Raw genomic sequence first — 23,880 nt, forward strand, 5'->3', positions numbered from 1 at the left:
CTTGCTTTTCTGTAACTTTTGCACAGGGAAAGGGAAAGACAACTTGATCCTGCATCATATGTTTTGAATGTGATGCTCAGCCAACTAGACAGCAGAATCTTTAGGAACAGCCGCTTTTTTGTCCCTGAATTAGGAGGAGATTTAATAACATCTCTTTTACCGTTTGTCTATCTGTCATGTTCAATCACTCTAGCATTTTCTCTCAATAGCTATAAAACTGAGAATTATGGTATACAGTATCAGGTTTAGTACCTTTTAAATGGAAAGTTTTATCAATGTTTAGTGCATGGATAAAATAATAAAAGCCGTGCTTCATGTAAATGGCACAGTGGAATCCAAGGACATCCAGAATTTCTATGACCCTATTTAGTGACATTATTATTTTTTCTTTAGAAAGTGTGATCTATGATATGCTGATGAGTTTCCACTTCATTTTTAAAGTATTTTAAGTGAAAAGCCAGGAGTTTTGTGTTTTCTGATGTTGGAATTCTTTGCTGTTTTCACCCCATTCTTTGTCATTTCCATGATTCTTGTTCTTGCAAACGAAACAATGCTGCAGTTAGGGGTGACTCAGTCTTTTAAGCAAGCCTCTGATCCAACAATTGAAAAAAATGAGTTCTAGAAAGACTGATAAACTTTGGAAGTATGTATTTTGATTTTGATTTTGTGGAGTTTATTTGTAAATTCTTTTTTTTCTTTTTTCCTCATTTTTTTATTAAAGATTTCCATCTCCTTCCCTCCTCCTCCTCCTTCCCTCCCCTCCCTTCCACCCATACCCCCACTCCACCCGTCTCCAAGACAAAGAGCCATCAGGGTTCCCTTCACTATGTTAAGTCCAAGGTCCTCCCAGCTCCCCCTAAGTCCAGGAAGGTGAGCAACCAAACTGACAAGGCTCACAGTGAGCCCGTCCATGCTGTAGAGTTCACGTTCATTGCTGTTGTCCTTGGTTTCTCAGTCCTCCTCCACCGTCAGCCACATTCAGAGAGTCCGGTTTGGTCCCCTGTTCCATCAGTCCCATTCCAACTGGATTTGGTGGTCTCCCGTTAGATCTGTCCCACCACCGTCTCAATGGGTAAACGTTGTAAATTCTTAATAGGAGGAATTTGTTTTACTGAGTTATAAATACCCAGTGATGATAATATGAAAAAAATGCTCAAGTTAATATAATGATGGGCAGTCAGAGGAGCCAGAAAGGGGTATAGAATATCATCTATACATCATATATAATTTATATATCTCTACATTCTTTTCTTGAGTCTCCCTGTACCTGGAAGTCATATTTTCCCATTGTGCTTATGTGAGCAAGCCCCAGTGATTGTTCTGTCCTGCCCCAAAGCACCAAGGCTTAGGGGTCCATGTAAAATCATGCTCAGTGTTATGCAGGTGCTGAAATTCAAACTCCAGTCCTCACTGATGAACATCAGGCTCTCTTAACCACTGAATCATATCTCTAGAACTCAAACAATATTTGATAAACATAGGTAACTCTGTCAAAAGTCAATTAATTAATGGCAAAATTCGAGGTTTGATCATCAAATTTTTTCTCTTGGGTTTGTTTACTTTCTTCTTTAATTCAAAGCAATGATCTATATATTTTCTTACCATTAAAAACTCTAAATACTTTTGCATATATATGTCATATTACTAGAATTCATATTTTTACCAAATATAAAGCCCAGTATCAACTTTGAGATACCTCTCCTTGAGTTGTTGGTTTAGGAGTCCCAGACATCACCCCAAAATACTGACAATTGTCCTTACTTTTGGCTTCACACAAGAATTTGATGACTGGAATTTATTGCCGAGGGAAGCACACACATTGGTCATAGGATGTGGTGTGGCCAGGAAATTTCCTCCCTGACTTCTGGCTTTCATGGTACTGAAAGGCTCTTTTCAGGCTGCTGAAGGAGAGATGTCATCAACAGTCTTACCAAGCTGCGAACTCTATGAACTACAATAATATCTAACTTGGGAAGACATCCCCAAGGTTGCAACAGTGGCATGATTATGGGGTAACCCACAGTTTTAGGATTGGGTTTAAGGTCCACTCCAGAGAAGGAAACAAGTGCTTAATGCTGTAAATCTGGGCAATAACCCATGGTTAGAGAATTTACAGTTCCAAGAGGTGAAGCTCCTACTGACGCTCTGCTAAATGGGCATGCTGTTAAACTACACTCTAAATTCAAGTCTCTCTTCCAATGAATTTGTATAGCTCCCAGACCTCATCAGAAAAGTGCAATGGATGGCTGTTAATACAGAAGCTCACAACAAGGCAAAGCACAGAAAATGCGTGTCAGTAAATAAACTCAACCACAAACGGGGTATTTCCATGATTCACTCACACACACTCACACATGCAAGCACACACACACACACACACACACACACACACACACACACACACACATACATACAGTCACTCACTCACTCAGGAATCCATGAAGTAGAAATAGCAGAAGGTATTGTAAGAGATAGAGGTCTATGAGCATCAAAGGAAAGCAGTGTCTTCTGCAATGACATTTCTGTGCGCAGGAACTCACAGCAATTGTGGTTGCTAACACAAGATCAAGGTAGTCAAGAAGCTGTCATGAATGGAGCAGAAGGATTTATGAGTTCCCATTCTTGACTGAGGAATTGCAGGCAGTCAATGACTTCTTAAAGAGAGAGTCAGATTTTTTAAGGATGTGTGCTCCTTAGGTCAACCGCATTCTGGTTCCTGGCTTCATAATCATGAGGACACAGACTGCATCAACTGAAACTTATGAGAGAAAAAGAGAGGGAGAGAGAGAGAGAGAGAGAGAGAGCAGATAAAGAATAAGGGACAGGGATTTAGAGGTGCATCTGGAAGGAATCAGGGAGAAGGTGTGAATATGATCAAAACATAGTCTACAAATTTTTCAAACAATAATATATTTTTAAATAGTCAGTTCATAATTCCTAGTTTCAATAAATAATTATGATAATTTTAAATTAAGAGTTAAGTCTATTAAATATGAGTAAGCAAATTAAGAAAACACAAAATAATAATTCCTACCTATAAATTTAAGAGAAAGAACGGTCTTGGTAATTGAGAGAAAAATAGAAGAAAGAGAAAAGCACATGATGGTCATTTAACTGGGGAATTTTTCATAGCCTTAACTCCACTCTTTGGCAGTGGTATTGGAGAATAGCAACAGAGTTATGGAAAAGACCTATGGTTCCCTACCAAATTAGTATTTAGGTTGAATGCCAAGGGAATAAACTTATTCAGCAATTGAACCTCACAGAACAGGGAGAAATGGGTTCACCAAAGATCTGTTTCTCAGTGTAGTCTTGTCTTCCTTTAATCCACCTTTTATAGACTCAGTATTCATAAATTCATGGCTGTGAAGGAAATATAGATAGCTCACAGAAGAGAAGGGAAGAACACTGGATTTCTAGCTTCATCTCATATGTATAAACATCTCAAATATTGTCATTCCTGCCCTAACATTAAGAGAAAGAAGAATAAACAGAAAATAAATGACTTACTTGAACTGTAAGAAAATTGAGGTTGTAAGACCAAATAGAACACCAAAATTCAGAGGAGTAGACTACCACAGATAGTCATTTCCAGAGTGATGCGTAGCCTCAGAAACTTACAGAGGAAATCAGCTTACTTGGAGAGATGGGTCCTGGAAAATAACTATAATGAGTGCTGAATTATTAATTTGAAGACTTAATGGAGGCTGAATGTGGACTGAAATATGAGAAGCTCCTGAAGATGACAGTTGTAGGGACCTTCTCCTTCTGGTGATCTTGTCTCTGAAAACATTCCTATCATTTATCACCAGGTTCTCTGAAAAGCCAAAGACACCCCTTCCCTCCCCACACATATGCTTCTGGATGCAGTGATGAAATGTATCTATATTGAAATATGTGCAAGCATTCTCTATAAAGTTATATTCTGTAAGGGAATAGATCTGACCTGAGCTTTATCTGAGTCCAAGGGTTCAAGTCCATTGAGGGCTTCAAGTCATTGAGATGTTCAGTACCTTCAGCTTTCTGTCTCATCTAAGGAGAGGTCATGAAAAAAGAGTTTAAAGAAAAACTATTCTAAGGCACAAGGTTGATGACAGACTATTTTCCTGTCCAAAGCTTTCCCTCTATCCCAGCAAATCTTCACTATAATAACAAATTATTATAGCAGAAAGAAGTACAATATGCAGACTTGATTAAAGGCTCTTAGCAAATCCCCAAATCAACATGGCATAACAGAGTACAGCTAGATGTTTTGAGAAGTTTCTCGAAGCCGCATGCACCTTAAACATTAAAGACAACTGAATTCCTATACAGAAAAATACAAAACACTACACTAAAGGATTAGTAGCCTCAGTCCTTTTTTTAATATATAAAACAATTATAGGTTATGCTATACTAAATATTGTGACAAATAGCCCATGTAGGAAAAGCAAGCATCGTTCCTAGAGGGAGGTTTGAGAGATTATGATTATGATAGAGAAAATTAAAATAGCTGTGAGTCACAGAGTGAGGACTCTAATTTAAAATAATAGACGAAATAGAGACAAATGACAAATGTATAAAGTGATATGAAAACATCACAAAGGCCAGGGTACAATACCCAGAACCACATTAAAATACAAAACCAGACTCTGGGAAGGCAGATGTAGGAAGATCCCTGGGGTTTGCTAGCCAGACAATCTAGACAAATCCATGAACTCCAGGTGTAGTGAGAGACCCCTGTTTTAAAAATAGGGTGTGACCCACAGAGATAGCTGACCTAGGCACCAGTGAGCTCATGGACCACCCCTAGGGAGCCTGCATAGGACCAACCTAGGTACTCCGCATGTGACAGTTGTGTAACTTGGTCTGTTCATACGGTTCCTAGCAATGGAATTATGACCTAACCCTGGCTTTTAGGAAACTATTCACCATGGTGGGTGACCTCTTCCAGCCTTGATTCAGGGGGCTGGAGCTTGGTACTGGCTCAACTTGATGTGCTATGCTTTGTTGAGTCGCATGGGAGGCCTGCCCCTATCCAAACATGAATGTTTGTGAATGGAGGGGGGTGATGAGGAGTGAGGGTGGGGGATTAGGGGTGGGCAGAGGTAACTGGAGGACAGGAGGGAGTGGAAACTGTGCTTCAAATATAAAATAAGCAAAAAATTAATTAATAAAAAAGGAAGACCAGAAAAAATAAAGATAAACTTCTTAAAAAAATAAAAAACAGAATTATAACTCAGAAAGAAACATTCTAAAAGAAGCACTTGATTCCTTTGAGTGTCAGTGTTCTGAGTTGTTTTAATGCAAAACCACAATATTTTTATGGTGGAATCAAAATATTACTCTGGTACTTTTCAATAAGTTCCAGATTTTAAACTAGGTTCAATATGATCAAAATAAAGTCATGTAAAGAAAAAATACTAATAAGGTATAAGATACTAATCTTCTCATACACACAAAGACAAAAACAGACACACAGATACATACACACACAGACATACATATACCGATACACACACACAGACATATACTCCCCCCCCCCAGAGAGAGAGAGAGAGAGTCCAGCATGCAGACACACACATTCCTCCATAATGAACACACACAAAAAAGAGAAAGAGAGAGAGGCAGACAGATAGACAGACACATACACACAGTATCAGAAGAAACTGCTAGAAATCAAAACATCTTAATAATGATGAAAGCCCCTTTTGATGAGATCATCAATAAACTAGACTTGAACAAGGAAAAGGAAATAAATTTGAAGATATGCCTATAGAAATTTGACAGTACAGTACATAAAGAGATAAATATTTATTTAATTTTATTTGGTTTTTTGGTTTTAGGAGAAGAGATTTCTCTGTGGATCTTTGACTGTCCTGAAACTCATTATGTAGACCAGGCTGACTGGTGTTGAACTTAGAGATCTTCCTTCTTCTGCTACAATTCCTGGCTTAAGATAAAAGAATTTTATGAAAAACAGATATGAGCTAATTTTTAATGTTTAACTTATACATAGTTGGAATCCAAGAAAGAGAAGTAATAGAGAATAAACAAGAAGAATTATTTGAAAAATTACTGGTTGAAAATGCTTCAATGTTAATGATAGAAGCAACTGGCTCCATACACAAGAAGCTTGGTGAATAATAAGGAAGAATAAATAATGCATTTATTCTTTATATGAATAAATAGACATGTATATATTATGATATTAAAACTGAAATTAATAACATGATACAACATGAAATAAGCCATGGAAACATGACAGAGCAATCTACTTAAAAATGACCAAGTATAAGAATCTTAATAGATTCCTTTTTCAGAAACATGCAAGCAGAAAGAAAATAGAAATAGTTAAAGTGAAAAGAAAAGAAAAGCAAATCCAGAATATTAATATGAAACTCTGATCCAGAAACATGTTGTGCAAAATGAAGCGGAAAGCGTTCACTTGCAAACAAGTCTTTGTTTTTTAATATTCTGATATTAATAAGAAACAATGATAAAAGAAAGTAAGTTATACATCTAGATGTATAAAAATAGAGACAAAAGGAAACTTTTGAGATGTATTAAGATAATATAAACACTTAATTTTATTATTAATTAAACTCAGAACATTTCTGAACAATCTTGATATTAGCAGTAGGCAAAAATGCTTGCTATGCAAGCTGGAATGACCTGAATTTGGGTCCCCGGAACCTAATGTGCCAACATTTCTATGGCAAGATGGGAGGCAAAGACAGACTTTTCTGAAAACTTGTGTGCTCACTTGGGATGATGAAGTGGCACAACCAGCAAGAAAGACCTTGCCACAAATGCCAAACCTGACTCCTGAAAGTAATCCTCTCCCATCTGACCATCACATGCATGCTATCTCTAGAAAGGGAGCATTCAGTTTCCACACATGCAAACACTCATGCACACACACACACACACACACACACACATACACATGTGCAGACACCCATACACACACAAGCCTGATGACTTAGCAAATAAGTCTACTTTCAAATACACATAGGTATGGGTGCTCCACCCAACAAGGCAGTAAATGTTGAGAGCAAGCGAGAAAGCAAGAGACACATATCCAGAGACAGAGAGAAAAATACCAGTGATGCATTTAGTTATGATAGTTTTAGCACTAGCGAAGTGATTGTAATAATATACAATTTTGATATTCTTAGAAGTCATATCTTTCCTCCTTATACTATCAAAAATAAATATATTTGTTTATAGAGATAAGAAACAAGAGTATAATAGAGATAGAGGAGATAGAAAAAGAGGTGAGAAATGGAGGGAGAAGTTAAAAATGTGAACATACTGGCTAGTATTTTAATAGCTATAATCACTTTAAATATAAATGGTCTGAACACACTAAAACACAGTCTATTAGAATGAATAAAATGATGATTCATCTATATATTTTCCATGTGGTGGTTGGAATGAAAATAATCCCCATAGATTCATTTGTTTGAATGCTTAGTCTATAGTTGGTGGAACTGTTTGAGAAGGACAAGGAGGCATAACTGTGTGGGAGGAGATGTATCTTTGAGGTTTCAAAAGCCCATGCCATTCTCAGATCCCTCTGCTTCCTTCTTCTGGAGCCAATTGTGAGCTCCCAGCTACTGTCCCAGATATGCCTGTCTGCTGCTGCTATCTTCCTCCTTGGGGTAGTCATGAACTCTAACCTTCTGGAACCATGAATCCCAAAACTTGATTGTGGTGTTCTGTCACAGCAACAGAAAAGTAAGTAAAATAGCCAAGAGGAAACTCACTTATATATAAAAGTATAAATAAATTAAAGAAGGGAAAAAGAAAGATATGCAAGTATAATATTATTTTAAATGAAAGCTGGAATACCTATTTCGATTTTAAACAAAGCCTACTTCAGAGCAAAATAATCATCAAGAATAAAGAGGTCAATTAATGATAATAGGAGCAGTAACATTTAATGTGTGTATATGTAATATCATAGTAGCAAAATAAATGCATGCCACTACAACAAATAGAGGTGCAAAAAGAAAGGAGCAGATTCACTGTTGCTGTGGGGGATTTTCATGTTCCTCTGTCAGTAACTGGTTCAAAAAACAAAAACAAGCTCTTTCTATTTCTCCCAAATCCAATTCCTGACTCTCATTTCCAACTCTGTAGCAGAACACAGGTTCCGGCCTAATTATCCTTTGGCATTGGGAATTAGCATTTTCAAAAACCAGGGATTCAATTATTATTTGTCTAACTTCTGAATTTGCTCTCATTCTATTTACCGCTGAAGTCAATATCTTAAAGAAATCAATGAAGGTTTCTTTTTGGGCCCTGTATGACTTTAGTAAATGACTCAATCTTCCTTCCTACTACTTCAATTCTGTCCCAAACATTCAAAGCTGTTGCATGGCATAAAGCCAGGGTATGGCCATCATATAAAGATTGCCTTTCTACATTAGCATTATCTTCTTCTCTGAGAAGTTGGTCTTGGGAGATTTCTATACCTCTAACTCTACTTTGTTGTTCTGTGGTCTTAGCCTCGTTTTCCTACCAGGTACGCCATTGTAATTGTGGTCCAGGTTCCAAGACTGCTACAACCATGTCTCTCCAGTCTTAAAGGATAATTCTGTTACAAGCGGCCCATGAGTTTAACATTTGCTCCACAAAAGGTGAATGTGTGTCATATGAAATGATGACTTTTTTTGAATCTCCTTAAATGTAACATTTCCACAGGATTACAGTGAACACGTAAGCGGCCTTGGGTATATCTGTCATTTGGCAGTTCCTCTAAAGTGACTGGATAAACTAAGTCTAGTTGTTTAAAAACCTTAGGCTGTTCTTATCTAATCTTCTAATGAAACTCCGAAATTGGTTCTCCTTTAAATTCCTCTGTCTGGATTTGAATATCGCTACGATCTGTTTTTATAAGTTTTTCTAAGGCCTGTATGTTAGCACTCAAATCAACCAACTTTTTTAGAGGTAAATCAAGAATTATCAAGATGATCCTTAACATTATTTCAATTCCAGTTCAGCTGATTATCCCTTCATTTAATTGACTTAATTGTTCCAATTTTAAGTCATGCATTTTGTCATAGAGATAACTCTCTCCATTGTAATTGTGTTTTCCACTGTTTTAACATGGAAAAAAAACTCTCTTTTAACTAAATCATCTCCTTAAGAATTCCCGATTGTCTCACCAAACCCATCACCAATGATGATTTAAATGTTGATGAAGTGTGAAACGGACTGCTGCATAGAGCAGTAGAAGCCCAAGTGGGTTTCAAGGCAGCTACCTAGTTTAGCAGCAGCCCATGAAGGGGTTCCAATGAAACTCCACAACTCACTGGAAGAAAAGAAGACAAAGAGTTAACTGTCTGATCTGAGAAACATGCAAAAGTGGATAATTCTTGTGGCATTTGGGGTACTAATGTCTGTGGAGTTTGCTGCAGAGAGACTGTAACAGAAAAATTCATATCTGCTCAGAGGACTTAGGAAACAGAGGAAAAGAAAATCTAGTCAGTGGGGGAAGTGACTCTGACTTCATGTAGCTCCAGCCTGTGCCAAGAGCTTCTAAGTCACAGGCAAGTGTTTTTTTTTTTTTTCTTTTTCATGAATTTGTGCCCCAAAGTTGGACACCAGAGGTAGCACTAATTCTAATTGGTCTTAGTAACAAAACTCAGAACTAGGTATTCAGGAGTGAAAGCTGAAAGATCAGAGAAGCAGAGAAGCCAGTTCTTAACCTCTATAAATCCTTAGACCCAAGGGTGCAAGATCCTGTCTCAATGAATCCTTAGGCTGAATGCTAGCTCTATAAAGCCTCAGACTGAATGCTGAGCTCTTGTTTCCTCCCACTTTAGATTCCCCCTCTTCCCCCAAACATAATCACTTCTCATCTTCACCTCCCTAGTCCTGGGATTATAGGTGTGAACCACCATTTCTTGGTTCTGTTTCTCTTTTAGGCTGATTCAGTCTCATGTAGGCTAGGGCAGCCTTGAACTGATCCATCTGCCTCTGTCCCTTGAGTGCTGGGATTAAAACTATGTGCCACCACTGCCTGACCTCTATGGCTAACTAGTGTAGCTACCCCTGCACTCTGATTTTCAGGCAAGCTTTATTTATTAAAGTATAAACAAAATATCACAACATTATCAAGACCATATCAACAATTTAAATAGACCTATAACCCCTAGAGCAATAGAAGCATTCATTAAAATTCTTACAACAACAACAACAGAAGCGCCCATGGCCAGATGGTTTTATCACAGAATTCTAAAAGCCAATAGTACTCAAATTATTCCACAAAATATAAACAGAGGAAATACTGCCCAATTCATCTTATTTGTCCTCAACTACCCTGATACTCAAACCACATAAAACCTCAACAAAGAAAGAGAATTACAGAAAATTATCCCTTATGAACATAAACACAAAAATATTCAACAAAACACTTGCCAACAGAATCTAAGAATACATCAAAAATGTCACTTACCTTTATCAAGTTAGTTCATCCCAGAGAAGCAGGGGTGTTTCAACATAGATAGGTAAAGTCATAAATGTAATCTACCGTAAAAACAAAGTGAAAGGCAAAAATCATCACTTGAGATGCAGAAACAGCCTTTGTCAAAATCCAACACCCTACATAATAAAAGTTCTGGAGATAGCAGAGATACAAGGAACAGGGTCTGGAGAGATGGCTCAGAGGTTAAGAGCACTGACTGCTCTTCTAGAGGTCCTGAGTTCAATTCCCAGCAACCACATGGTGGCTCACAACCATCTATAATGAGATCTGGTGCCCTCTTCTGGCATGCAAGCATACAGGGAAGGAATGTTGTATACATAATAAATAAATAAATCTTTAAAAAAAAAAGAGATACAAGGAACATATCTAAATATAAGAAAGGCAGTTTGCAGCAACCTATAGCCAACATCAAGTTAAATGGAAGAAAGTCAATGCAGTTCCACTAACAGCAGCAGCGGGACCACAATGCCACTCTCACATATAGAACTTGACGTGTTAGCTAGAACAATACAACAACTGACAGAGGTCAAGGGATAGACATTGCAAATGAAGAGGCTAAACTATCCTTATTTGCAGATGATATAAAAATATACATAAGTGACTCTAAAAATTCCACCAGAGAACTCCTACAGTTGATAAACACTTTCAGGGAAGTTTCCAGAAATAATATTAAGTAAAAAAAAAAATCAGTTAGCTTCGGATATAAAAATGACAACTTGACTAAGAAATCAGAGAAACAACACTTTCACAACAGCCTCAAATAACATAAAATATCTTGGGGGTAACTCTTAACCAAGCAAGTGAAAGACTTGCATCATAAAATCTTCAAGTCTTTGAAGAAAGAAACTGAAGAAGAGGTCAGAAGTTGGAAATATCCCCCATGATCATAAATCAATCAGATTAACTAATAAAAATGACCATACTTCCAAAGTTGATCTCCAGATTCAACTTAATCCCCATTAAAAGTCTAACACAAGTTTCTGCATACTTTTAAAGGACAGTTCTCAATTTCATAAGGAAAAACACAGGATAACTGAAACAATCCTGAACAATAAAACAATTGTTGGAGTTTATCAGCTGTAGGAGTTCTTTGGTGGAGTTTTTGGGGTCGCTTATGTATACTATCATATCATCTGCAAATAATGAAAGTTTAACTTCTTCCTTTCCAAATTGAATCCCCTTGATTCCCTTATGTTGTCTTATATTATTGCTAGAACTTCAAGCACTATATTGAAGAGATAAGGAGAGAGTGGACAGCCTTGTCGTGTTCCTGAATTTAGTAGGATAGCCTTGAGTTTCTCTCCATTTAATTTGATGTTAGCTGTCGGCTTGCTGTAAATAGCTTTTATTATATTTAGGAATGACCCTTGTATCCCTAATCTCTCCAAGACCTTTATCATAAAAGGGTGCTGAATTTTGTCAAATGCTTTTTCAGCATCTAATGAGATGACCATATGGTTTTTTTCCTTCAGTTTGTTTATATGATGGATTACATTGATAGATTTTCGTATGTTGAACCAGCCCTGCATCTCTGGGATGAAGCCTACTTGATCGTAATGGATAATTTTTCTAATGTGTTCTTGGATTCGGTTTGCCAGTATTTTATTGAGAATTTTTGCGTCAATGTTCATGAGTGAGATTGGCCTGTAATTCTCTTTCTTGGTTGAGTCTTTGTGTGGTTTAGGTATCAGGGTAACTGTAGCTTCATAGAAGGAATTTGGCAGTGACTCTTGCGTTTCTATATTATGAAATACCTTAAGGAGTATAGGTATTAGGTCTTCTTGGAAGTTCTGGTAGAATTCCGCATTGAAACCATCTGGTCCTGGGCTCTTTTTGGTAGGGAGGTTTCTGATAACAGTTTCTAATTCTTCGCGACTAACAGGATGATTTAGAGCATTTACCTGGTCCTGGTTTAACTTTGGTATATGGTATTTATCTAAAAAAACTGTCCATTTCTTTTACATTTTCCAATTTTGTGGCATACAGGCTTTTGTAGTAAGATCTAATGATTTTCTGAATTTCCTCTGTTACAAGATCAACTCCAAAAAATCAGTCGCCTTCCTATACACAAAGGATAAGGAAGCAGAGAGGGAAATCAGAGAAGTATCACCTTTCACAATAGCCACAAATAGCATAAGATATCTGGGAGTATCTCTAACCAAGGAAGTGAAGGATTTATTTGACAAGAACTTTAAGTCTTTGAAGAAAGAAATTGAAGAAGATACCAGAAAATGGAAGGATCTCCCCTGCTCGTGGATTGGGAGGATCAACATAGTAAAAATGGCAATTCTACCAAAAGCAATCTATAGATTCAATGCAATCCCAATCAAGGTCCCATTAAAATTCTTCACAGAGATTGAGAGGACAATAATCAACTTTATATGGAAAAACAAGAAACCCAGGATAGCCAAAAAAATCTTACACAATAAAGGTTCTTCTGGAGGCATTACCATCCCTGACTTCAAACTCTATTACAAAGCTACAGTATTGAAAACAGCTTGGTATTGGCATAAAAACAGAGAAGTTGACCAATGGAATCGTATAGAAGACCCGGATCTTAAACCACAAACCTATGAACACCTGATTTTTGATAAAGGAGCCAAAAGTACACAATGGAAGAAAGAGGGCATCTTCAACAAATGGTGCTGGCATAACTGGATGTCAACCTGTAGAAGAATGAAAGTAGATCCATATCTATCACCATGCACAAAACTCAAGTCCAAATGGATTAAAGACCTCAATATTAACTTGAACACATTGAGCTTGATAGAGGAGAAAGTGGGAAGTACTCTGCAACAAATGGGCACAGGGAACCGTTTCCTACGCATAACCCCAGCTGCACAGACTTTAAGGGCAACATTGAATAAATGGGACCTCCTGAAGTTGAGCAGCTTCTGTAAAGCAAAGGACATTGTCACTAAGACACAAAGGCAGCCTACTGACTGGGAAAAGATCTTCACCAACCCTGCAACTGACAAAGGTCTGATCTCTAAAATATATAAGGAACTCAAGATACTAGACGGTAAAATGCCAATTAACCCAATTAAAAAATGGGGCGCTGAACTGAACAGAGAATTCTCAACAGAAGAAGTTCGAATGGCCAAAAGACACTTAAGGTCATGCTCAACCTCCCTAGCTATCAGGGAAATGCAAATCAAAACAACTTTGAGATATCATCTTACACCTGTCAGATTGGCTAAAATCCAAAACACCAATAATAACCTTTGCTGGAGAGGTTGTGGGGTAAGGGGTATACTCATCCATTGCTGGTGGGAATGCACATTTGTGCAACCACTTTGGAAAGCAGTGTGGCGGTTTCTCAGGAAATTCGGGATCAACCTACCCCAGGACCCAGCAATTCCACTATTGGGAATCTACCCAAGAGATGCCCAATCATACAACAAAAGCATATGCTCATCTATGTTCATTATTTGTAATAGCCAGATCCTGGAAACAACCTAGATGCCCTTCAGTGGAAGAATGGATGAAGAAACTGTGGAATATATACATGCTAGAATATTACTCAGCGGTAAAAAACAATGACATCTTGAATTTTGCAGGCAAATGGATGGAAATAGAAAACACTATTCTGAGTGAGGTAACCCAGACCCATAAAGATGAACATGGGATGTACTCACTCATAATCGGTTTCTAGCCATAATTAAAGGACATCGAGCCTATAAATTTGGGATCCTTGAGAAGATAATAAGAAGGTGAACTCCAAAAAAAAGATATAGTAATCCTCCTGGATATTGGAAGTAGACACGATCGCCAGGCAAAATTGGGAACTTGAGGGTTGGGCAAGACTGGGCCAAGGGAAGATGGGGAGAGAAAAGTGTGAAGGGGAGAACGGGGAGAGCTCGGAGGAATGGGGTGCTTGGGATATAGGAAGGGTGGATATGGGAGCAGGGAAGCATATATCTTAATTTAAGGAGCTACCTGAGGGTTGTCAAGAGACTTGACCCTAGAGGGGTTCCCAGGTTTCCAGGGAGACGCCCCCAGTTAGTTCCTTGGGCAGCTGAGGAGAGGGAGCCTGAAAAGGCCAGTTCCTATAGCCATACTGATGAATTTCTTGCATATCACCATAGAACCTCCACCTGACGAAAGATGAAGAAAATGACAGAGCCCCACATTGGAGCACCGGACTGAGCTCCCAAGGTCCTGATGAGGAGCAGGAGAGAGAACATGAGAAAGAAAGTCAGGACCGTGAGGGAACCTCCAGCTGGCGACAGATGGGGAAGGTGACTGAGCCCCACATTGGAGCACTGGACTGAGCTCCCAAGGTCCTGATGAGGAGCAGAAGGAGCGAGAACATGAGGGAGAAAGTCAGGAACGAGAGGGGTGCGTTCACTCATGGAGACGGTGGGACAGAACTAATGGGAGATCACCAACTCCAGTTGGAATGGGACTGATGGATCATGCGACCAAACCCGTCTCTCTGAATGTGGCCAACAGCGGGGGCTGACTGAGAAGCAAAGGACAATGGCTCTGGGCTCTGATTCTTCTGCATGGACGGGCTCTGTGGGAGCCTTCTCAGCTTGGTCGACCACCTTCCTGGACCTGGGGGGAGTTGGGAGGACCTTGGGCTTAGCATAGAGTGGAGAACCCTGATGGCTCCTTGGCCTTGAGAGGGAGGGAGGGGAGGTATGGGTGGAGGGGAGGGGAGGGAAGGGGGAGAAGGAGGGGAGGGAAGGGGGAGGAGGAGGGAAGGAGATGGAAATTTTAAAATATAAAAAAAATAAACCATGAGAAAAAAAATAAATAAATAAAAACCTGATGATAACCCCCCCCCCAAAAAAACAATTGTTGGAGGTATTATTATCCAGGATTACAGGGCTATAGTAATAAATACTGGATGGTACTGGCATAAAAATAAACATATTGACCAATGGAATTGAATTGAAGGGCTCTGTCTAAATCCACCCACACATGTGTAAATCCACACACACACACATGAATATTGGATCTCTGATAAAGGAGTCACTTTATTAAATGACAGTGGACAAATGACACTGGAAAAATGACAGCATCTTCAACAATTGGTGATGGTAAAACTAGATGTCAGCATATAGAAGAATGCGAATAAATCCATATTCATAACCCTGCAGAGAATTCAAGTTCAAATGGATCAAAGGCATCAAAATAAAACAAGATACATAGAACCTGGTAGAGGAGAAAATAGGGAATAGCCTTAGATGAATTTGCACAGAAGAGGACTTCCTGAACAAACTACCAATATTGCTCATACTAAACTCAACAGGTAACAGATGGGACCTCATGAAACTGAACAGCTTCTTCACACAAAGCAGTAGCCTACAGAATGGGAAAAGATTTTTTTCCCCGAGTCCATTTCCTTTAGAATACTAACATCCAAACTATATAAAGAACTAAAGATACTAGATCTCAAAACCAAATAATTCAATTTAAAACTAGAGAATATATCTAAACAAAAAATTCTCAATAGAGAAACGCATAAGAAACACATAAAGAAATGTTCAGCATCCTTAGTCATCAGGGAAATGCCCTATCCAGTCATCATCAGATAGGCTTCCACAGACAGCAGAGAGGACCAGATAGCAGAGGGGAACAGATGCAGATCCTGCAGCCAGACATTATGCAGAGAGAGAAAGTATAAATTGGGGGTTTCCATCATATTCCTCCACTCAAAGCTTATGGAATTCCATAGAAAATAGACTGAAGCAGGAAGCTCAGGGCCAGCACGGGTCTGCACTGGATCCACTATGTGTTTATTATAGCTATTAACTTAATATTCTTGTCGGATCCCTGCCTGATAGAATGAGTGGCTCTCTGGCTCCTTTACCTGCTCTTAGGATTCTTTTTCTCCTGTTCAGTTTCAGTGCTCAACTTTGATATGATAGTTTTTGCTTCATGTTTTAATATTTTTTTAGTCATGTTTGTTATCTCTTGGAAGCATGTTCTTTTTCTCATTAAAGACAGAAAGTGAGTGGATATGGAGTGGAGAGGAGGCAGAAGAGGAACTGGGAAGAGTAGAGAGAGAGGAAACTATAATAGGATATATAGATGAGAAAAAAATCAATTTTCAATAAAAGAAAAAAAATGCAGAATGCTGCAAAAGTTGTATATTGTTGTAAAAATGTTATATTTATACATTAGAAAAGAAGAAAAAGCGACTGTTGTGGAATATTAGTTTAAGATGTGTTGCATTTGTTTATGCTGTGGAATTTTGCTTAATGATGCAAAGATGTGCTGCATTCTTTCGTGTTGTATTTGTTTAACTCTGTGAAGATGTGTTACTTTGCCTGTCTAAAACATCTGATTTGTCTAATAGAGAGTTAAATGGCCAATAGGTAGGCGGGGAGTGATAGGCAGGGTTACCAGATAGAGAGAATAAATAGGAGGAGATATCTAGAGAAGAATGAGGAGCTAAAAAAGGAGGAGAGAAGGAGGCCAGGGCCCAGCCATTCAGCCTCATAACCAACCACAGAGTAAGAAGAAAACAAAAGATACATAGAAAAAAGAAAACTAGAAAGCCCAGAGGCAAAGTGTAAAGAGAAACAGCGTAGTTTAAGTCAGAAAAGCTGGCTAGAAACAAGCCAAGCTAAGACCAAGCATTCATAAATAAGAATAGCCTCTGTGTGTTTATTTGGGAACTAAGTAATGGCCCCCCCCAAAAGAAAAAAAAAAACAGAAAAAAGACAGCTATGAGCAACAAGCTATTATTCCACATTAACACACTACGAAGGAAAGAAACCTCAGTAGTTTAAAGCTAGAAGAGGAAAATTAATAATCAAAATTAGAGCAAATTAGAAAAATTAATCATGAAATTAAAACAAAAATCATAAAAATAAAAAAGAAACAATACAGTATACCAATGGCTTAACATCTGACTCTTTAAAAAAAAAAGAAATTAAAGAAAGTCATAAACTTTTGCACAGGATAACTAACATAAGGTAAAACGTATTAAAACATCAATATTAATTTCCCCAGTATATAAGTATACATGTACATTTTGGACAAAGCTGCCCTATTAAGACCTGTGAAAGAAAAGTTCTACAGAATAATTTTCATGTATTCCACAGTAAAGTTTTTTGTTTGTTTGTTTTAAAGAAGAGAGTAGAATGGAGCATTTCAAATCCAACAAACGTTCCTTCTGTCTAGAACAATAAAGAAGAAAAAGAAGAAAAAAGCTTTTAGAAAGGACCTGTGATAATTTTAGCAAAACAAAAGAAATGGAGGTGAAATTCAAAGAGATCTCAATGGGAAAGTCACAATGAGCGTAAGGGAAATGGGTGCTACTATCATAATAAAAAAGGAAGACTGTTTCCTATTAAAAATAAAATAAGATGGAAGGAAAATAGGCTTGGGTAAGCTAAGTTATAAATACAAGGATTTTTAGAGAATACAAAGGAAAATACAAGGACATTTATCTTAATCACTGTCTTATTGCTGTTAAAAAACAGACACCATGACCAAGGCAACTTGTATAAAGGAAGTATTAATAGGATGCTTACTTCCAGAGGCCTAGTCCATTGCCATCACGGTAGTGAGCATGGTGGCACGCATAGTGCTGAAGCAGTAGCTGAGAGCTCATGCTGATTCAGAGGCTGGAAGAGCAAAAATGGTTCTGGTTTGGTCATCTCAAAGCCCACCCCTAGTGACAAACTTCCTCTAACAAGGTATACCTCCTAATCCTTCTAATCCTTTCTAATGGTTTCACTCTCTGATCATGAAACATTCAAATGCATGAGCCTATGGGTCATCCTTATTTAAGCCATCACCACATTATTTATTATAGTGTTTTGTATCCATTGACACACAGATAGGAACATGAAGACAGAAGTTTGTAGGCCTCAACGTGAAGAAATGTCACACATCAGAAAGAAATAATCATAGACATGTGAATAGATTCTTTTGAAGTTTTCTTAAGAGCAAGATCACTTTGTTTTGGGCAAAATTAATAGTAAAATTGTATGTACTCCTGTCATGTTTTGAAATGTAATAGTTGAGTCAAAACTTTAAATAAATTCAGGCACAAAAGTCAACATATTTGGGCAAAATTATTTTAACTGATTTATATTAATAAGATCTTCAAAGTCAACGAATAATTGAGCAAATTATAAGGACCTGAATTAAAGGATGCATAATAAGTGGATTAAAATACAGAATTAACTTACAATGTAGACATGAAAATAATGACCAGCTGTTGCCAAAGAAGAACCTAGATATGAAAAGACCAAATGGGAATGAAAACAAGCAACTCAAAAGGAGAAATACTAGTCTGGAAATTAGGTGATGCTCAAGATTAAAAGGGAAATAATAAGACTAGATCACTGCACCTACAAAAGTGAATATGAAGAATTTGCAGTGGTAGTATAAACAGAAACATTGAATGATTATATAAAGCCATTTTCCCATGCTCTATGTTTCATTGTCTACCGATCAGCTGTGGATAAACTGTGTGTACTTTTAAGTGATACTAACTATACAAACCTTTATAAGTATACATAGAAATTTAAAAGAATTTATAATGGCTTATATTCTTACAATTAAAATTTTATTTTAATGTGTTTGCATATCTTTAAATTTAGTCATGCATTTTCTCTGTCAAGATGAGTTTGAAATTTGAAGAGAACGAGATAGTAAAACCTCGGACAACTATGTAACTGTCTCTGTAACAGATACAAAACCTCAGTTGTGCTCCAGAATAAAATAATTTGCTCTCTCTCTCTCTCTCTCTCTCTCTCTCTCTCTCTCTCTCTCTCTCTCTCTGTGTATGTGTGTGTGTGTGTGTGTGTGTGTGTGTTCAGATGTTGCAGGCTGGGATTAACTGCTCTTGTTGTTTCATGCTGCAGTCAGCTCAGGATTAAGAGTCCTGCAGTTCTTGGCTGAGCTAAGGACCAGACTACTTTCCTGATTATGAATGGTTTCTAATGTGGGTTGTATCACATGTGTCTCACTTCTTGCGTTCCATCCCTGTATGTTCTAAGGATGAAATCAGACAAACAAGAAAAATAAAGTCTAGCCAGTAGGTACTTCAAGCCTTTCTTAAGTTTTGCTTGCTTATCTTGTAGTGGCTAAAGAAGTAATCAAGATGAAACCAGAGTTAGACTGGGAGCGTGTCCTCGTGTTGTATACTAAATGTGTCCAGTTACAAGGAACGATAGAGAATCAAGGCCACTTCAAGAAAATAATATATTTTTTATTAATGTTTTGTCTACCCTTCCAAATAAGCTTCTACCAATAATCAATCTTCCTAACTACATGTTTATCTATCCATCTATATTTGTGTGAGTAAATTATTCCTAAATGAATATCTGTGAAACCTAATTAATCATTCCTAAATTAATTTGTACACTGAAAGCACTTCAATGCAAAATGTAACATCAAGGCCATTATTATTTGAAAATCAATGTTAAAGTCAGCTTGGAAATTCAATTCTAGAATGATGTCACTAATAGTTCCATAGCTCTCAAATCGTATTTTAAGTGATAATGTTTCCCTCTGTTTGTTTGTTTTTGAGACAGGTTCTCTCTGCATAGCTTTGGAGCCTGTCCTGCAACTTGCTTTGTAGATCAGGCTGGTCTCGAACTTAGAGATATCTGCTCCTCTGCCTCTCGAGTGCTGGTATTAAAAGCATGCACCACCACCTTCCATTTAGGGATAATTTTTTAATCCATGCTTTAAATTTTATTTTACCTAGAGACATCCAGAAAACGATGAAAATGTATTCAAATATGTCTATTAATAAAACATTATAACAAGTCCCAGAAGGAATAATCCACATCCAAAGGTTAACAGCATGCGATCTATGATTTTAGGTTTCCAATAAATGTTGTAAGATGTGTGAAGAAGTGGGAAAATGAGATTCATGTATAATGGAAATTAGCAAATAAATGCAGCTTATGAATTTATTTGAAGAGATTAACAGATTTGAGTTCCCTGTGTTTTTTTGTGTCTGTGTGTGCTTGCATTTGTGAGATTTGCATGTTTCTGCGTGTGAGTACAAACACTTATGTGCCAAGATATACACGTAGAGTTCAGAGGACAACCTCAGACATCCACCTTTGCTTTCTAACTTGTATGAAGAAGAATCTGCTGTTACTTACTGATGGGATGACAAGTTATCCAACCTATGAACTTCTGGGATTTCTCTTGAATTTGTCTCCCATATCACTGTAAAAGAACTGAAATTAAAGACAGGACACTTGACTTTTCAGGGATTCTGTGGATCTAAACTTGGTTCCTCATGTGGCAAAATATATTACCCACTGAGCCATCTCCTCAACCATCTGCTCATAAATTAAATTTATGCCCTTTGTTCTAAAAAAAAGAAGTAATGAGGTAATACTGAAGAAATAATGTTTGAAAAACTCACAAATTTGGATAAATCACATATGTTCACTTCAAGATGCACAGCAAGCATTCATATTAAAAATGGAAACTAACCTGATAGATGTCCACATGTACAAAGATGAAAATATCTTAAAGACCAATCAACTACTCTGAAATTTTGATAAGATTAACATCCGATCTATTATTATAGACAATGAAAGCTAGTAGGTAGTGGGAAGCTATATTCAAAGTATTGAAACAATGAAATGTCTATCAATTCAAAACTTATGTCAAATAAAATTAAAATTTAAAAATGAAAGATGGCTTTTGCATGCTTTCCATACACCCTTCTGCGATATTCCCTAAGCCTTGATTGTGGGACGTGGATATTGATTACCCAATCACAGCTGATACTCGTAGCAGCTTACACTCAAAGAATAAGTCAAAATATTGTCTTTTAAGAACAAAGGATTTATAAAATCTTTCCAAGGTAAATAACAACAGGGTATTTATTGGTCATACTATATAACCTCATAAAAGAAAAGTTCCAAAGCGAGTATTTTAGGTTAAAAGTAGTACAATGCAGTAACCTGAATCTACACTGAGAGCAATATAAATACAAGTAAATAAAATCAAATTGATGTTGTTATTAGTATTTTATTCTATGTTTCTCTCCGTCTCCCTCCCGGTCTTGAGTGTTTCATTCTAACAACATAAAACAGACAAAGACAGCAAGTCAAGGCAGGAAGCAAGTCAATGGTGAAGCCTTCTGGGAAAAAAGTGACATAAGAGTATAACTTTTGTTAGTTCAACAATAAAGTCTTGGTTAGTCAAAAATACATAAGACAGGAGATGCAACATGAAAAAGTAGCTATAGAAAAGTTATTCATAACAGCATCTAACAAATTTAAGATGAAATATTAACAAAAATTCTTATACAGATAAAGACATTTTATAATGATTAATAGAGAAAACATAAGGATAAACGTGGTATCTATTTGTGTTTGGTATTAATATCTCCTTCCAATGATTTCTGAGAGTTGTTACATGCTTATCTTTGAAGAGTAATTCCAAATAATCTTTTGAAGTCATCAAAACCTGGAGGAAAATAATGTTCGCCTTATTGTGATATCTAATCTCTCATTGTCAGCGTCAGAGAAAACACACTTTGGGAATTACACCTAAACGGCAGATAAAATCCAGGAACTACATCTGAGTGGAAGTAAGCTGTCACTCTCTAACTCTCTGCAGCCTTTGAAACCCCAGCCAGCGACTCCATATGTTGCTTTCATAACTTAAAATGCAACTCTTCTGCCCCCTCACCATATTCCCACAGTGATTTACTCATCACAAAGCTCATTTGTTTGAAGCCTTTCTCAGTGGCAATTATTAATAATAAGGTATAGATTTATATCATTTAAACTGTTCATCCCTAGAAAAAAAATCTTCCCAAATTTTTAATGCCATCGGCCTTCTTTATCTGCTCTTTCTTACTTCAACCTTGTATCCATTGTGCATAAGAATCCCCCCTGCCCTCGCCCACATAAATGGTTACTTTGCATGTGCACATTTTAACTCTCTTGGAAGAGTCCGCAGTCAGTGATTGATCCCTCAGACTCACTAATGAGGAACACCTCATTCACATCTGTGTTTGATTATGTCATGTGCTAAGAGTTAACCAAGGTTCTTGGAGAAGAGCAGCCAACAGTGTCTTAAAAGCCGAGAACAAAACATATGAATGTCCATACTGGGTATGAAAAACAGCTACTATGCACATTATTATGTGACTCTGTTCCGTCCATCAAGAGAACTTACATTTTGGAGTCTTCCTAAATCAAAAAACGAGCTTGGCTTGAGAATCCTGCTTAGACAAGTACAATGGCTTCCCACAATGAGTATCACACAGAATCTCTGAGTCTAAAGTCATTATTCTAGCAACTACTTGAAGTAGTTCGCTTTGGATTTTTTCATACCAGTTTTCTTACATAAAATGTACATATTTCTAATTCAGTTGATGGTTCTGTTGTGATATTTAACTTAAGCAACATGTAGAAATTAACAAGCACCATAATGATAAATAGGAAAATGATTTCAATAGTGAAATCAAGTATTTCATGATGCCTTAAAATACTCAATATAATTATCTTTTGAAATTGTTTCTTGATATTCTAATGCTATGCTTCATGCAATTTTCTTCTTATAAACCATATCTAACATTTGTCATATCAATCAGCATTATAGTTAAAATACTTTACATTCTTTTTTTGGGCCTGGCATTTGATATTTGGTATTGAAGAGGACAGCTTATTTAACTTTTCAATGTAAATTCCAGACAGAAACAGTTATATCCAAACAGTGACTTTCAATCACAATTAAATTTCATAATAATGATGTGATTTTCTTCAAAGTTTAAGATATTTGAAAAAATGAGAATTCTTACTAGCTTTATAGATGGATATGCAATGTGAAAATTTCATTATTAATTTATACTCATGTTTTTGTTATAAAACTGTTCTTAAGTAACTCACTTCAGTTTAGAAATTAATAAATATTTCATCTCCTATGATGTTTCAGGAATGGAGAAAAGAAACATCTTTTTGGGATAGTTTACATTCCAGAAGAGAGAGGCATATAGCAAGTTACAGACATAAACAGAACTAAACTCCACAGTAGAGTATATTTGACAGTACATAATTCCTAGGAGAAAAAAAAGAAAATGCATTTATATAAAATTAATCATTTTTATTGTAGTGCAATTTAAATAAGTTGTCTAGTTTACACCTCACTCAGAAGGAATTTAACCATGCATATAAGTAATGAGAATCAGCATTACCACATTTGGAAGAAAGGACACAGGGTAAGAATGTCCCTGGCATTTTTGATGAACTTGAATAGGTCACTGTGTACATAAGAACGTTTGAAGAAAAATGGAGATTATAGAAAGGATAGCATAGGTGCTCCATCATGAAAGATCTTGTAGACTATTGTAACATTTTCACTCTAAGTGAAATTAGAAGGATATGAATAGAAAAATACACTCTCACCCTCTAAATGAGCACTTTGACTTATATACTGAAAATAGTGTAGAG

This window comes from Arvicola amphibius, chromosome 4 (assembly GCF_903992535.2).
Source record: "Arvicola amphibius chromosome 4, mArvAmp1.2, whole genome shotgun sequence".
NCBI lineage: Eukaryota > Metazoa > Chordata > Mammalia > Rodentia > Cricetidae > Arvicola > Arvicola amphibius.